This window comes from Chelonia mydas, chromosome 4 (genome assembly GCF_015237465.2).
Source record: "Chelonia mydas isolate rCheMyd1 chromosome 4, rCheMyd1.pri.v2, whole genome shotgun sequence".
Lineage (NCBI taxonomy): Eukaryota > Metazoa > Chordata > Testudines > Cheloniidae > Chelonia > Chelonia mydas.
The window spans coordinates 85,176,689-85,193,928 of record NC_057852.1 but is presented as its reverse complement, the minus strand read 5'-3'; the positions used below and the strand labels follow the sequence as shown (position 1 = coordinate 85,193,928).

The window sequence follows — 17,240 nt, the reverse complement described above, 5'->3', positions numbered from 1 at the left end:
TGTGCCTTTGTTTCTAAAATGTTGTTGGGGTTTTATGCTTTCTGTTCCAGTTCAAGGTAAAGCTGCTGATGAAAGGAAGATACAATCTTCCAAAAATCAGCCCCCATCAGCCAGCTGTTCCTGTCTGCTCCTGTGTGGATATGCTCAGAAGAAATTGACAGCTGATTAGCTGTTGCCATGTCATTGCTTGAAACATAAGACATACTGATATTTTTGAACTGTATAAAGAATGTTTCAACATACACAAATTACTGTTAAAATGCTAAAGGACATTTCTGAGTATTATGAAAGGAGAAAGGGAGAATCCTTTCATTAGGATTAGCGGGACAAAATTTACAATTGTGCACATTCTAGGGCTAGTTTTTACTTTGGTATTCTGATAGCACAAGAAAACAAACTCCTTATATATAGCCCGTCTATGCTTTTACATCAGTTTTGAATCTTGATATTACTTATGAATTTCAATGGCCGTAAGTAGGTTATTTAAAAAAAAAAGAATTATACATTTTGTACTGCTGGCTTTATCCTTGGAAAAGCATTATTAGCATTGATTTTTGGTAATTGGGTGGCTTACTGATTGGTCAGGTACCATATTTTGATTTCAGATTCTGACTGAGTCAGCTAATTTATGATTTAAAATCAACCTACGTGAATTAGGTTGGATCATCTTAGACTTGATTGCAGATAATATTCCCTCTTCCCCTATACAGATATGACTGCTGAATTGTAAACACTTGATATCTGAAATAACCTCTCACCTAACTGGATTGTGTGCTTACAGTTCAGGTTAATCTTCATTCTTAGCAGAATAGTAAGAAGAGGCCCATATTTAAGATTGACTGTGTGTGTAAATGGAGGTGTTTAGATCAGGGCTTTCAGTTACAGCTGCACAGGATGATTTCTATGAAATTGGGATTAGTGTAATACAGCTTCTTGGTTTGGGCCAGTATCTCTTTAGAAAAACAAAATGTATGGACTTAATGTTACTTAGAAACATTTGGACCAAAAAATGCTTAATCTAAATTGTGGACTTTGAGAAGTACATGGCCCAAGAACATTAATATGCTTCTCATAGCTTGGTAGTCATTAGACTAATTATTGAACATAAGCTCATTCCTTTCTCAGTTGTATTTAAAATGTTGCAACTTAATGATGTACTTACAAAGAGACTTTCATTGTCATAACAATATGTAGTATTTGCTCTGTGACAGGGACACTGGACATCTGATCACTCACACCAAAAACCCAAACTTATTTCCCATAGAAAACCTTTTACAGTGAAAGTAGGAAGGAGCTGTGTACATATTCAATCAGATGTTGGATTTCAAAGGATCAAAGTTTACCAGCCAGATTTAAAAAAAGAAGAAAGTGTATTGCTAGTTTCTGAAACCAAGGAAGTTTCAGCGACACAAACCTTACTCTGTCTTGTGCCTTCATATGCACTACACTTACGGTATTACAGAATGTTTACATAAAATGCAAAGTATGTTCATTGCAAAACCATTTTAAAAATAATTAACTTTCTAGTGGGCTAGCTAGAAAAATTAAAATAGGGATCTTTAAAATTGCACTTAAGACTATGGGATCAGGGCACAGTTGAGAAGTAGCTAGGGAATTCAGCTCTCAAACCTCAGTTGATGATCAGATTGGATCACAGGATTATATAAAACAGAAAGATAAAGTACAGGATATAAAACTGATCGATCATTCTTTCTGTATTTGTAATAGCAGGAAGGTAAACCTTTAAGAAACAAGAAATGTTCAGAACACAGGAACTGGAGTGAATTACTGTTAATAGGATTTTTTTTTGTTTCCAGTAAATCATTATTACTATTATTATTTTATTTATTACCTCTTTTACAACCATGTAATTCTAGATCATTGGTTCAAAATTGTTCTCCTGAGATGGTTTTAACCATTATCACTTTTAGATGAGAATTTTGATCTGACATGGACCAATGTCTCTGTGGAAAAATGTTCAGTAGGTAGGGTTTTAATGTTTTTTTTTATTATTATGAATGAGCTTTTTCCTTAAATTTTACTCATCTGAAGACATCTCTTATGGATTCCATTACCAGAAGTGCCAGAATATGATCTATAGATGTGGAACATTTTTAAACTAGCCTTTGAGGGTAACACTGTTTACATGATATATGTAAACATTTTGCTGCCAGGATTTCCTCAGTGTTACTCTGTCAGGAGTTTACTTTGTATCAGTGTTTATTTAAAAGTTGGTAACTGTCAACATGATTATAGAGAAGGGGTGGAGAAAGAACTAAATACTTTATTCTTCATGCTTTCATAATCTGTATATTTGTTTGTAAGTAATTATTCAGCTGCAGTATTGTCTGTCAATCACGAGTGTGCATTAAAAATATATACATATAACTTGTCCAACTTCTTAAAAATTAGCTTTAATGTAACTTGCCTAATATTCTATGTAACAGTAAATATGATTTAATATACAGTATCTTTGCAGTAAAATTCATGCCAGAAGGGGATCCCTCTAAATCTGGATCTCCTTCCTCCTCTGATCTATAAGAAGAGTGATCTGTGCAGGGGAAGGAAGTAGAATGTGGGCAGCTCTCTTCGGTGGGTTGGGAACAGGGAATGCCCTTCAGCCCTTCTCCAGAAATAAGGGTTAAAAAGTAATACAGCCTCAGAGGGGTTCCTAGAGCAGCAGTGACCAGCTGTAGTCTGGAGCAGCTCTCTCACTCCAGGGAGGAAGAGGTAGAGGTGGTTGTGTGTGATCACTAAGGCCTGTTTTGTGTGCGGAGGCAAATCCCCACATGCAAACGATTTGAGAGGGGATCATTGTGGAGTTCCCACCACCACCTACTGCAGATTCTATGGTAGGACAAAGCTGTCTGGGCCCTCATTAAATTATTATTCCTGACTTGTGTTTGATGAGGACTCTGAAAGCTTTCTATATGAGGGAACATAGCTTCTTTTCAAAGCCCTGTGGTTCAGCCATTGTGGTATTACAATGCAAATATGAGATTCTTTTTTTGGGCGGGGGGGGGGGGGGGGAACAACTCTAGAGCAAGACTGTAACTATAGGACTTGTCAGATTACATTGATTCTTTTGATCAGCATAAACTTGCTGGGCACTTGACTGTACTCGAAAATGTGTAAGACTTGTATTTTTTTTTAATGTAAGAACATAATGTTTTATATTTATTGTACCAGCAACTGCTTGTTGCCGATTTCCTGTTAATTATGGTCCTGATCCTGGGATGCACAGACATACCCCTGCACCCAGAGGGACACTAACTTCAGTGGGATTCTGGATGGGCCTGAGTCCCCCCATTTCATCCAGGATCTATAATAAGTCAGAATGAATTCCCCCCCAGGTGTTTAGATAATTTGTATGAATTAAAATTACTGGACACTCACGTCTATTTAACAATTCATTACAACAGACTAAAATAACTACACATCTGCTGGTGCATAGGTCCACATAGATTCTGAACCCCACTTCCGTAACTGAAATATTTTGTAATTTAGAAATCTCTTCTTCCAGAGAGAGAGGGAATTTGTATTTTTATAAAGAAAATTGCAAACTTAAATGTTGAGCTCCACCCATTTAATCACTTTGTAATTGTAGACCAGGTGCAGCTAGGTTGTTTTTAACGCCTGTGGAGATCATAACTACAATGAAAGTGGTCTAATACTGTCAGTTTTTCACATAAAGAAACAAATACCAATGTTAGTGCATCACTTGAGTATTAGGTGTTAAACAATGAAAACTAGTCATGTCTACTATAAATACACCAGTAGATTTTTCAAGTCTGTCTTTTTGCAGTTTGTCCAGACAAAAATTAAATGCTGAAGGCGAGAGTGAATGAAGAGCATGGTATATTTCTATCAGGACCTGTTTTAGCACATGGCCCTATTTAATGCAGCACAATATTTTGAATGACTGTTGTCTTGAACACCTTATGGAGTAAAAGACAGCACTATCTTGCTCTCCCTTCCTAATAGTCAATGGATAAAATAAATAAAAGGCTACAAAAAGATATTAATCTCAACCCACAGTGAGGGTATTAAACTAGTCCCACTAGTTTAGGAGGAAGCTTCTGTAGGACAACTAACAACTTGGGAACAAGCATCCCATTGCATAAACTGTAAATGGTGTTAGGCAGCCAAATACAGAATTTTGGCAGATAGTAGGAGTGAAAGCTACTGCAGCTCCCATTGGAAAAGTAGTAGCTGAGGATCTAGGTTACAGGAATACTGTGTATGAAATAAATGATCAACTGCATCACAGAAGGGGAGAATGAATTGTTGAGAGGAAGAAACAATGGACCCACCTCTGCTCTGATACATAATGTTGCCATTGATTTTATATAGCTAGTCTACAGCTGTAACTGAGATCAGACTTTAGCCCACTCTCTCACTCTGCTTCAGTTATGAGTCCAGTGTGGTGTTTTGCATGCAACACACCTAACTAGGTACCAAATGGATTGAGGATGACTGTTGCTGCTTTAGATTATCATCTCATCTCTAGGAAGCATTTATAATATACAGGGCAATTTCACAGGTGGGGTGGGGGGGAAATATTTTGTTACAGACTGATGCTCTCCCCTTCCTTCAAGATTGTACTAAGAACAAGAAGCAAGTTTGAGAACACTAGGGTGCACATTAGGTATGCCTTTAGCTTACTAGGACAGCATTTTTCCCTCTAGACTTTTCCCACACTTTACCACGAGTAGCAAAACACTCTACAAGCTGAGCTGTCAGAAAAATCAGCTTCCAAGAGCTCTCTCTCCAAACGATTTGGATATTTTCTCTGAGTATGCATTGCTGAGAAGTGATAGTCTATATACCTAGTGATGTTGCACAAATCCTGGAGGAGCGTGTTGCTTTTGTTTGTATTCTGTAAACAGTATTATGTATTTTTGTATCATGTTAACTTGCTGCTAGAAAAAAATTAAACTCATTTTGCTTATGCAAGAGATCAACCATTTGTTTTTAGAAGTAGTATGAAAACATCAGCATTCGAAGTGTTGAACCTGCCTGATCTTATAAGCAGCTTACACTGTCATGAGAGCAGCTCAGTACAGGATCAGAGGTGAAGAGCGAGCCTGATGTCACTGAAAGGTGAAGTGCCATTTGAATCATCTCTGTGCTGACAACTATAGCAAGAGATCCACCCCCCTCATGAGCACCTTCAGCCAGTAGATTTGCCCAGACCAAGATTTGGGGAGGGGTGGGGGATGAAGGTGGCACAGGGAAAGAGTGTCTTCCTGAAGAGCTTTTCAATTGAAACACACTGTAGGAGGCAGAAAGATAAAGCTAAAGCCGTATGTCAGATGAGTAGCCCAATTAAGAATATAATAACTCATGTCTCCCCAGTCCTCTGCACTAGAGGACACTGCCGCCTTTATCCTTTGACTCTCGTGCTCTAAGTTTTCAGCATTGCCCCCAGTAGAAACGAACATTCCAGAGGCCTAGTTACATTATTCAGTGACATAATCCAATTCTATGCCAGCACAGAGTTAAGAGTTATTTCAAACAGAACAGAAAACAATGCATATAAAAGTGTCTTCTCTATAGTTGCCTATGAAAGTACACCAGAACTCAAAGTTGCTAATGTGACAAATTACAAAAATAGGGGACATCAGTATTCTGTTGTCCATTGAACTATAATTGACAGAGTATAAACAAACTATGAAAGTTGTTTTTAGAGATGTTTTTATCATTGTATGAATTAAGCCAGTTTAAAAGGAAAACTCAAAAAATAAGTTCTAATGTATAACCCTAAATAGCCAGTAGGTCATCAGTAGCATTTGAACTGAATACACTCAGATCCCAAACACATACTCTAATTCTCCCCCTGGACCAGTCACTATTGTGGGATTGAACCCATAGCTGTGGGCTGCAGAGCTGTTGAATTCTGCATGTTTAACTGATGTTTAAGATTTTGGGGTTCTATGCCTACATCTGGAAGAGGAGTGATGAGTGTCAGGATTCAAAGTTCAAAATGCTGAATGTACTGCAAAATTCAGGTCCCTTACAAGTCTATACCTGTTAGTACAATAGGCCATTTTTGTGCTGATAAACCAATAAGCGGACACATTTCAAGGGGGAAGCTTCCCCCCCCCACATAGCACTTAAGCTTTCATACACTGCACCATTACTTAAGCTAGACTCCCTTTCTTGGAGAACAACTCCCCCAACGCTGATGGTGCAGGAAGACTGTACAAACACCATTAAGACAAGCTAATAAAAATAAGCATGCTTTTAAGATTATGGAGATAGTCCAAAGGCTTTTCTGGCTCTGCGCATGGGGAAGAGAAAGCTGACTTTCCAGTACAAGAGAAGTACCTCCTTCCAACCAAATAGCAAGTCCAAAGAAATTGGCATTTCATAATGAAAGGCATGTCCAACATTCCCTTTTTGGCTAGAGGCTGCCTTTCACTTGCATGCTACGTATTGTACCACAGCATGCTGTCATCGTTGCTGCTTGGTTTTGTGCCTAACTGCTTGGTAACACGTAGAACCTTAACCCAGGCTCTCCTTTGATAAGGGCAGCATGCCTGGAGAGTGGTAGCTGCCACTCTACTTAAGTAAAGCAGAGGCTGTGGTTAGCTCAGTGGAGTAAATATTTGGCTAGCAGGTTCCAGTTCAAATGCAGTTCAGCTCCAGTGTTTTATCATCACACACACTTCCCCCTCCACATCAAACATGATGGCTTTGTGCATGGTGGATGACTGTGTACACACTGTAATACTATCAAAGCTGCTAAAAGATGAAATTGCGTGATCATGAATTTGCCACTGACTATAAAGGCTTTACTTTTCTTAGTGTAAGAAAATTTCTTCAGAATAAGGCTGAGAGGTACGAAGGCAAACCAATTGAACAGATCACACTATACACCCCCAGAGGCTAGGAAATGTACTGTATCCCTCATGTACAACAAGCTACATACAGTAGGTGAAATTGCATATGCATTACGTTAGCCTGCTGCATTACTAAACCCTATTCTCCCAGTCCATGTTTCCTCCTACAAAGCTGACTTAGTAAGCCCCTCACGTATTTTACAGCACTGTGCCAATAACAGCTCCAATATAGCTACGGTGAGGTGGATTGAATTTCACTGTATCTTCCCCACCAGTACCACTGTTTTGTTTTTTGTTTTTGTTTTTTTTTTTTGGGGGGGGGGGGGGCGGTGTTTGGGTCAAGTTATCATTAAGACTGCAGGGCACATATAATAGGATTTAACCGAGAGCAACAGGGACAGCATCCATCAGCAACATTGCTCCATAGCAGGTTGCAGCTGGCTCTAGAGCTGGGAGAGTTCCTGTGCATAATTGCACACAGCAGCGGTAAGATCCCTGACCTTGTGCCCACACAACGTTGCACTGTTAACACAAATGTGGCTGAATCTGACCTTTGACAGAATGAATAGTGGGCAGAACTGAAGAAGAGCACATCTCTGCGAACTGTTGTCATCAATGACGACGCTGTAGAACAAAACAAACAAGAAGCAGCATACACCAGCGTGACAGATGCTCCCGCTGCTCTGCATTTGATCAAAAGGCATCTGTATTGGCACAATACACTTGCCTACAGCCTCCCTTTGCAACCCTTTATCAGTTCTCTCTTATTGTCCGCAATTAATTTCTTCATGCTGGAACTGTGAACAAGAAATCTTCCTTCAAATTCACCATTCTCTAGAGCCTACCTCCTCTTAGGCTCCAATTCTGAAAAGCCCCTCCTTTATTCCGTCTAGCTAAGTTCCTACAATGGCTCCCTTTCTTGGAGTATCTGATTACTTGGTCATCTTGGAATCTGACAAATAAGTCCTAGTACTTTGGGCTGTAATCAACTGCCTTATTGTAGGCGGCCAATACTGAGAAAGCTGTACCTGGTCCCTTAAGGCCTGCGTCAGTTTCTTGTGGCTATTCGCTCTTTTTGCCAAACATTCTTGGCCTAGCTGCAGAATGCCACTAGCCCCTGCTCCTGCCCCTCTTCACTTTGTGAAGAATTCTTCTGAAAACAGACTAGTTCTCACTATACACAGAAGGCCCTATTTATGAAAGCAGCATACCTTAACAGGAAGCTGTATCAATCTGAAATATAGGAACATACAATCAATTCTCGCTATGGTTTAAGCAAGCTTAGGCATCAGTCCCCAAAGGATGGTAGCTGTGATGAAAGAGGACTGCACGCCACTTTACCCCGCACAAGAGATGCTTCTGTGTCAGGCAGAGGCACAGCAATGAAGGAGTATAGAGGAACTTTCATGGCCACTGGCTGAGCTGGACCAGATCTGTAGATAAATAAAGGGCTCTAGCATTATCAGTCTAACACGGTTGACAAGCTCTGAAATTCATACACTGTGTGCTTATACAAATTTTATTTTTAGACCAATCTTGCCAGGTAGGTAAATATTTTAGTTACAGTGAGTAACCACAAACAAGCAAGGAAACAAAAAAGTGTGCCTGCTTTCTTTATTCAGGACACCGAGAAAAGAGCTGGGGCCTGACCACTATGGCTCAATCAGCCAACTTTGAATGTTGAGCCACAGGGCCTTCACCGCTGATTTAGCTTATATTTGGTCTTATTTTTAGTAGAGGCTCAAGCTCCTGCATGACGTTGTGCAAGGCCCAGATACCATGGCTCTTAATTCAGCAGAGTATTTCCAAAAACTAGTCTAAAAGTTGTACTGTTGCAGAAAACAGTTGTACTTCAGCTAATACGATTTTCAGTTGGGACAGTCAAAGACAGCAAAAGGGGCAGGCAGCACTGGAACGGCAACCCTGTGTCATTACACAAAAGGGAAGAAAGACTATAGAGTATGTTTGTGTAATGCAGCCAATATTCACATCGGATTGCCTCCCACATCTCAAATCAAGCTAGCAACCTAACATTTATGTACAGTAGAACCTCAGGGTTACAAGCACCAGAGTTTCGAAATGACCAGTCACCCACCCACTTCATTTGAAGCCAGAAGTACGCAATCAGGCAGCACAGAGACCCCCAAAAAGCAGATACAGTATTGTACTGTGTTAAATGCAAACTGCTAAAAAATAAAGGGAAAGCAGCATTTTCTCCTACGTAGTTGTAAGGCGGTTGTGGCTCTCTCCCCGTCTGTCAGGAAGGGAGACCACGCCCCCTCTCTACAATGCCCCTGGAGCAACTCAGTTCAGGGGGGAATTAGCCAACAAGTTAGTAGGCCCAAGCCTGCAGTCCAGGCCGAGCAGCAATTGAGTCTGTGAGCCCCAGCCCTAAGTCAGGGCGGGACAGCCAACAATTAAGGGCTCTGGCCTGAAGTCAGGCAGAGCATCGACGAGTCTATAGGCCCAGGGCCCTCAATCAGGGAAGGGCAGCAAACAGTTAATGGCTCTGGCTTGCAGTCAGGCAGGGCAGCACAGCAGTCTAGGACAGGGGTGGCCAACCTGTGGCTCCGGAGCCGCATGCAGCTCTTCAGAAGTTAATATGCGGCTCCTTGCATAGGTGCTGACTCCAGGGCTGGAGCTACAGGTGCCAACTTTCCACTGCTCAACCCAAGGCCCTGCCCCCACTCCACCCCTTACCCCAAGGCCCCCGCCCCTTCCTGTCCCCTCCCCTGAGCCTGCTGCACCCTTGATCCTCCCCCCCTCCATCCCAGAGCCTCCTGTACACTGCAAAACAGCTGATCATGGCAGGCAGGAGGCATGGGGAGGGAAGGGGAGGTGCTGATTGGCAGGGCTGGCGGTGGGCAGGAAGTGCTTGGGGGGGGTCATGGGGGCTGCGGATGTATTATTGTGGCTCTTTGGCAATGTACATTGGTAAATTCTGGCTCCTTCTCAGGCTCAGGTTGGCCATCCCTGGTCTAGGGGGATCAGCTCTCTGGCAGGGCAGGCAGCAAAACCGTCTGGCATCCTAGCTCGGGTGGACAACAGACCAAGGCAGGCCTCCTGGGTGGGGTAGCAGGAGGTAGGGGGACGCAGGCCCACCCGACTCCACTGCAGCCCAGCCCAAGGCCTTAATAGTGGTGGAGTGATCTGTGAGTGTGGAATCTGGCAACACACTGATCGGCTTGCCATCAGTAACGCAGCCGAACCCTATTCGGCTTCCCTGGGCTCCTTCCTGCACTCCCATTCAGGGAGTACCTGGGTTCCAGGGTCATCATTTGTCTCGCAGGGGTAAACAGCTAGTGGCAGCCACAACAGCTCCGCCGTGTCCCTCTGGGTCTCTGGCACTGTAGCGGCCTCTGTTGGGTCTGACCTCTAGCCGCGGGGGGAGGAGACATCCTGCTTCTCTGGCAGTTCTCCCCAAACTGAGCTGGAAGGCTGGTCTTTTATATTTCCGGTTCCTGTCCCACCCCTCTGCTTCCGGTGGGGTGGTCGTGGGTGTCCCAGCTCTGCCCACCAGAGGGCAGTCACAGCTCTCTCACAGTCTGTCAGGGAGAAAGACCATGCCCCCTTGCTACTATAGTAAAGTTTCAAAGCTGTATTAGGTCAATGTTCGGCTGTAACTTTTGAAAGAACCACCATAATGTTTTGTTCAGAGTTATGAACATTTCAGAGTTACAAACAAGCTCCGTTCCCGAGATGTTCGTAACTCTGATGTTCTACTGTAGAGGATTTTTCCCATCCTGTCCCCCTCCCAATAGATCACTGAAGCAAGAATTTCACTATGGTAAGAAAAGACCTACCTGGCAAAAAAAAACCCGACCTCATCTCAGCAAAGGAGAGATAAGACAGCAAGGCCTCTTCAGCACTCCCATTAACAGGAGGCAACTAGCAGCTAGCTGTCTGCAAAGCTGTAGCAGGACCAGCAATTCTTCATTCCCCTAAACACAGCTACAGTAAGTGTAGAGGATTCCTCCTCAGAGCCAAGCAGTAGCCCTTTTTCCCCCTCAACCACACCTACTCAGCCACAGGAGAAGAAAACTCTGGATAAAACTGCTACAGAGCAACAGGGGAGTTTCAGAGTGAGTTTGTTGGAGGGAGAAGTAATAGAATCGCTATGGTTAGGAAGGGCCGAATTACCAATGCCAACACTGCTCCTGTCTCCTCCACCTGCACCTGTATCCAGACTGAGAACCTAACCACGGATGCCTCTACCCAGATCCTGGTGTGGATTTGCAGAGACTGTGGCCTGCATTTCCTACTCACATAAAGCCATCCAGTGTGAAAGGTGCCTGCTGGTGGAATCTCTCTGAAAACAGGTGGGAGAGCTACAGGTGGGAGGTGGCTAGGCTGAGGAGCATCCGTGCCCACAAGGAATTCCTTGAGAATATTCATATGGAGACATCCAAGGCTGAGGACACTATCCAGCTAGAGGACTGCTGTTACACCACTGGGGGAGGAGGAAGATATGTCTCTGTCACAGGGAGGACACTGACTGCTGGTTAGATCTGGCAGCAGGCAGTGCTCCCCCCGTACTCCCAACCCACCCATCCACCATGGTGATGGAGAACCGTTATGCTGCCCTGGTAACAAACGATGAGGAATCATGCCAAAAGGTGGAGGAGGAGAAGCCCCCAAGGCTAAAAGGATCACAGCCACCATTCCCAGGAGGAAACATAGGATAGTAGTGGTTAGTGACTCTCTTCTCAGGGGGACGGAGGCACCCATCTGTCGCCCTGACATGACATCCTGGGAGGTATGCTGCCTGCCAGGGGCCCGTATCAAAGATGTTACAGAGCAACTGTTGAGGATCATCTGACTACTACCCCATGCTACTCATCCACGTGGGCATTAATGATACTGTGAGGAATGACCCTCAGCAGTTCAGAAGTGACTACAGGGCTCTGGAAGAAAGGGTGAAGGAGTTGAGAGTGCAGGTGGTGTTCTCTTAGATTCTTCCAGCCAATGGTAGGGGTCCAGGCAGAGACAGATGCATCCTGGAGATGAATGTCTGGCTACTTGGATGGTGTCACCAGGAGGGCTTTGGCTTCCTTGATCACTGGACGCTGTTCCAGGAAGAAAGACTGCTAAGCAGATATGGATCCACCTATTGAGAAAGGGGAAGAGCATATTTGGATACACCTAGTGAGGAGGGCTTTAAACTAGGTTCAAAGGGGGCAGGTGACCAAAGCCACAGGTAAGTCAAAAACATGGAGATCTAGGAAAAGGGTCAGAATTTGGGGGGAAATGGGCTATTATAGCAGAAATAAAGGAGAGAAGACAGAACTGGGGGGGACATCTGTTGTGAAAACAACACAGCAGAGCACAGATTATCGAACAAGTTCTTGGAATGTATTGGAGACAATTATTTATTTCAGAAGGTGGAGAAAGCTACTAGGAGAGAGGCTGCTCTAGATTTCATTTTGACAAATAAGGAGGAACTGATTGAGAATTTGAAAGTGGAAGGCAGCTTGGGTGAAAGTGATCATGAAATGGTAGAGTTCATGATTCTAAGGAACGGTAGGAGGGAGAACAGCAAAATAAAGACAATGGATTTCAAGAAGGCAGACTTTAGCAAACTCAGAGAGTTGGTAGGTAAGATCCCATGGGAAGCAACTCTAGGGGGAAAAACAATTGAAGACAGTTGGCAGTTTTTCAGAGAGACATTATTTAGGACACAAGAGCAAACTATCCCACTGTGTAGGAAAGATCGGAAGTATGGCAAGAGACCACCCTGGCTTAACCAGGAGATCTTCAATGATTTAAAAATCAAAAAAGAGTCCTTCAAAAAATGGAAACTATGTCAAATGACAAAGGATGAATATAAACAAACAACACAAGTATGCAGGGACAGAATTAGAAAGGCCAAGGCACAAAATGAGATCAAACTAGCTAGAGACATAAAGGGTAACATGAAAACATTCTACAAATACATTAGAAGCAAGAGGAAGACCAGGGTAGGCCTGTTATTCAAGAGGTGGGAGGGAAAACAAGAACAGAAAATGCGGAAATGGCAGAGGTGCTTAATGACTTCTTTGTTTCGGTTTTCACTAAGTAGATTGGCGGTGATTGGACATCTAACAGAGAATGTCAGTGAAAATGAGGTAGGATCAGAGGCTAAATAGGGAAAGAACCAGTTAAAAAATTACTTAGACAAGTTAGAGGCCTTCAAGTCACCAGGGCCTGATGAAATGCATCCTAGAATACTCAAGGAGATGAGAGAGGAGATATCTGAGCCATTAGCGATTATCTTTGAAAAGTCATGGAAGACAGGAGAGATTCCAGAAGCCTGGAAAAGGGCAAATATCATGCCAATCCATAAAAAGGAAAATAAGTACAACCCGGGGAATTACAAACCAATCAGCTTAATTTCTGTACCCGGAAAGATAATGGAGCAAACAATTAAGCAAACAATTTGCAAACATCTAGAAGATAATAAGGTGATAAATAACAGTCAGCATGGATTTGTCAAGAACAAATTGGGTCAAACCAACCTTATAGCTTTCTTTGACAGGGTAACAGACCTTGTGGCTAGGGTGGAAGCGGTAGACGTGGTATATCTTGACTTTAGTAAAGCTTTTGATACTGTCTCGCATGAAACTTCTCATAAACAAACTAGGGAGATACAACCTAGATACTAAAAGATGGGAGCATAACTGGTTGGAAAATCATCCCCAGAGAGTAGTTATCAGTGGTTCACAGTCATACTGGAAAGGCATAATGAGGGAGGTCCCACAGGGATCAGTTCTGGGTCCTGTTCTTTTCGATATTTTCATCAATGATTTAGATAATGGCATAGAGTACACTTATAAAATTTGCAGATGATACCAATCTGGGAGGGATTGCAAGTGCTTTGGAGGATAGGATTATAATTCAAAATGATCTGGACAAACTGAAGAAAAAGTCTGAAGTAAATAAGATGAAATTCAATAAGGACAAATGCAAAGCACTCTTCTTAGGAAGGAACAATCAGTTGCACTCATACAAAATGGGAAATGACTGTTTAGGAAGGAGTACTGTGGGGTCATAGTGGATCACAAGCTAAATATGAGTCAACAGTGTAACGCTGTTGCAAAAAAAGCAAACATCATTCTGGGATGTATTAGCAGGAGTGTTGTAAGCAAGACCCGAGAAGTAATTCTTCTGCTCTACTCCACACTGATTAGGCCTCAACTGGAGTATTGCATCCAGTTCTGGGCGCCACATTTCAAGGAAAGATGTGGACAAATTGGAGAAAGTCCAGGGAAGAGCAACAAAAATGATTAAAGGTCTAGAAAACATGACATGACCTTTGAGAGAAGATTGAAAAACTTGGGTTTTTTTAGACTAGAGAAGAGCAGACTGAGAGGGGACATAAGTTTTCAAGTACATAAAAAGGTTGTTACAAGAAGGGAGAAAAATTGTTCTCCTTAACCTCTGAAGATAGGACAAGAAGCAATGGGCTTAAAATGCAGCAAGGGAGATTTAGGTTGGATGTTAGGAAAAACTTCCTAACTGTCAGGGTGGTTAAGCACTGGAATAAATTGCCTAGGGAGGTTGTGGAATCTCCATCATTGGAGATTTTTAAGAACAGGTTAGACAAACAGCTGTCAGGGATGGTCTAGATAATACTTAGTGCTGCCTTGAGTGCAGGGGACTGGACGAGGTGAACTCTCGAGGTCCCTTTCAGTCCTATGAGTATATGAAAAGGATTAGTACTCTCAAGCCTGGGTACCCTGGAGCAGTACTTCACTGTAGGAAGTGGAGACATGCACTGAAGCAGTTTGTGATTTTTCAGTCCACCACATGCAAACGACCAAGCATAACAGATTTCAATATAATCAATGCCACTCAGAGTAATCCTTTTACAATCCATTCACAGCAACCAGCAAGCTAACAAAAAGGCCCAGTTTAAGAGAGAAGTCCTCTTGTCCTAAAACACAACAGAAACCCATCTGTTGGCAGACTTTTATGAAAGGATTCTAAATCTCCTCACAACAACTTGGTCATTTTTGCTTGTACTGCACACATTCTGCTGGAAGTTCGGTTTCATTTGCTATTACTGAGTGCGTAGGAAAGATGTCTGGATCAGAGCAAGGATATTTTTGGTAACCTTGCTTTTTCTTTTTAAACTGCACATTAATATACAGCATGGTTGAGGAAAACCATCTACTTTCTGAACTTTTGTGGCTGCACCTCCATATAGCCTACCAATTTACTCCATTCTCCTTTTCTATGAACCGTGTCAGACACACACAGGAGGATAGTGGTTTCCTTCTGAATGTGAAGAGAAAGTTCAATGCTGGCTTACATTTAAAATAGTCCTCTCTAACATACCATACCCGAACAATTGGCAGCACAAACAGGGCTATACATTAAAACACTATAGCTCTACACAGTGTTACAAAACGGAACGTTGAATTTTCAATCAATAGGATTTAACTTCTTTAGATGTCAAATGCACAGTTAGACTATATTTAATATAGTGTACCAAGTGAGCATAAAATTATTCTTCCATTTGACTTCGTATGACTGAGTCTAACTTGCCCATATAACTTTTCTTCACAAATGCACCCATTGCAGCAAAGGCAGCTTTCAAGGTGACCCACATTATATGAAAGCTAGCAACATCAGTGTAAGTATGCTTAATGGGCACACAATTAGTTAAACGGTGAAAAAGTTAGGAAGATTGCATTCAAATAATACACTGGATGTACAATTGAAGTGTACCTGCTATTGCATTGGCTTGGGTCATTATAGCCAGCACCCCAAACCCACTCCTGCACCTCAATCCCAGCCCTGATCCCCCTCCCAGAGCCAACACCCCACACCACAACACTCTGCCCCAGCCCAGAGCCCACACCCCCTCCTATACCCCAACCCCTGGCCCCAGGCTCAGCCCAGAGCCCCCTCCCACACTGTAAACCCCTCAGCTCCAGCCCAGAGCCCGCACCCCCTCCCAAACTCCAGCCTTGTGCAAGTGAGTGAGGGTGGAGGAAAGCAAGGAGGGGGGGAGCCTTTGGAGAAGGGGTGGGGTAGATCCTGCCCTTAAATTCAAAAAGTGATCTTGGTCATAAAAAGGTTGGAGATCACTGCCCTACATTACCATGGATCTTAGAAATATGCTGTCCTCAGGGATTCCTGTTTATTGTTTGTCTCAGTAAAACTACCTTACGACATCAAGTGTGCGAAGAGGCTTAGGAAACAAAACCCAGAGGTAAATGGATTGTTTTATATGGAATTTAGACAACCTTGGGCAGAAGCATGGAGTGAGGTCACAGATTAAATCTGTCTTTATGAACACTGTATAAGGAGGACTTGACCTGAATTTCCCCTACCGTTCCAGTTGATGTAATGGCCACCAGAAAGGTGGCATGGGGAACAAGTTGCTTAGGGCTCAAAAGGGAGGACTCATCAACCCTGCTAATATGAAGATCCCAAGAGAGAGGAGAGAGCTCCCCAGCTGTGGGGAAAACCACAGATGAGACCTTTCAGGAACCTTAATATGTAGGGTAGGGAAAATACAGTAATGCTCTAGATCAGTGGATCTTTCAGGACTACTGTACCCCTTTCAGGAGTTTGATTTATCTTGCGTACCCCCAAGTTTCACCTCACTTAAAATCTACTTGCTTATAAAATCAGACATACAAATACGAAAAAGTGTCACAGCACACTATTACTGAAAAATTGCTTACTTTCTCATTTTTACCATATAATTATAAATCAATTGGAAGATACATATTGTACTTACATTTCAGTGTATAGTATATACAGAAATATAAATAAGTTATTGTCCATATGAAATTTTAGTTTGTACTGACTTCGCTAGTGCTTTTCATGTAGTCGGTTGTAAAACTAGACAAATATCTAGATGAGTTGATGTACCCCTTGAAAGACCTCTATGTACCCCCAGGGGCATGCATACCCCTGGCTGAGACCCACTTTTCTAGATAGGAGGGTGCAGCTATTGCTGCTAGATAGATCCCTATGGAGCTGATGGAAAATCTAAATTGTTCAGGACTAGCAAACAGTCCAGTATTACTGAAAATTGGTGATGTCAAGGGAGAAAGCTGGTGCCGAGATGCCCAAACAGAAACCCTTTCCTATTTAGCTTTATAAGAGTCAGTCTGGTTGAAGGTTTCCTGCCTTGGAGCAAACTGTTCTGAACCTCATCCAACTAACATTGGTCTGGACTATTCCGAGAGACTGTTTTGGACAGAGCAGATGGGGGAGGGGGTTGCTGAAATGTTAATCAAATCTCAATACCAGGACTGGGCTGTGACCCCTCTGGGGCAGAATATCTGACACTTGTTCCGATCTGTGGTAATCAGGTCTATTTCTGGGAATGCCCACTTCTGAAAGATGTTCTGTAGGACTGAGTCTTTGAGAGACCACTTGTGGTTGTCAGAGAATTGC

The 17,240-nt window shown here is 42.7% G+C and overlaps 2 protein-coding genes across 4 annotated transcripts in view; one reads left to right on the top strand and one right to left on the bottom strand.

Moving 5' to 3' along the window:
- Positions 1–4,956, top strand: part of ZDHHC2 (zinc finger DHHC-type palmitoyltransferase 2) — a 68,906-nt gene extending 63,950 nt beyond the window's left edge. For both annotated transcript variants that reach the window (XM_037897688.2, XM_037897689.2), the window contains exon 13: positions 51–4,956. The gene's annotated coding sequence lies outside the window, so the exon portion shown is untranslated. The remainder of the gene's footprint in view (positions 1–50) is intronic.
- Positions 1–17,240, bottom strand: part of CNOT7 (CCR4-NOT transcription complex subunit 7) — a 111,775-nt gene that overhangs the window by 57,939 nt on the left and 36,596 nt on the right. The gene's annotated exons all lie outside the window — the stretch shown is intronic.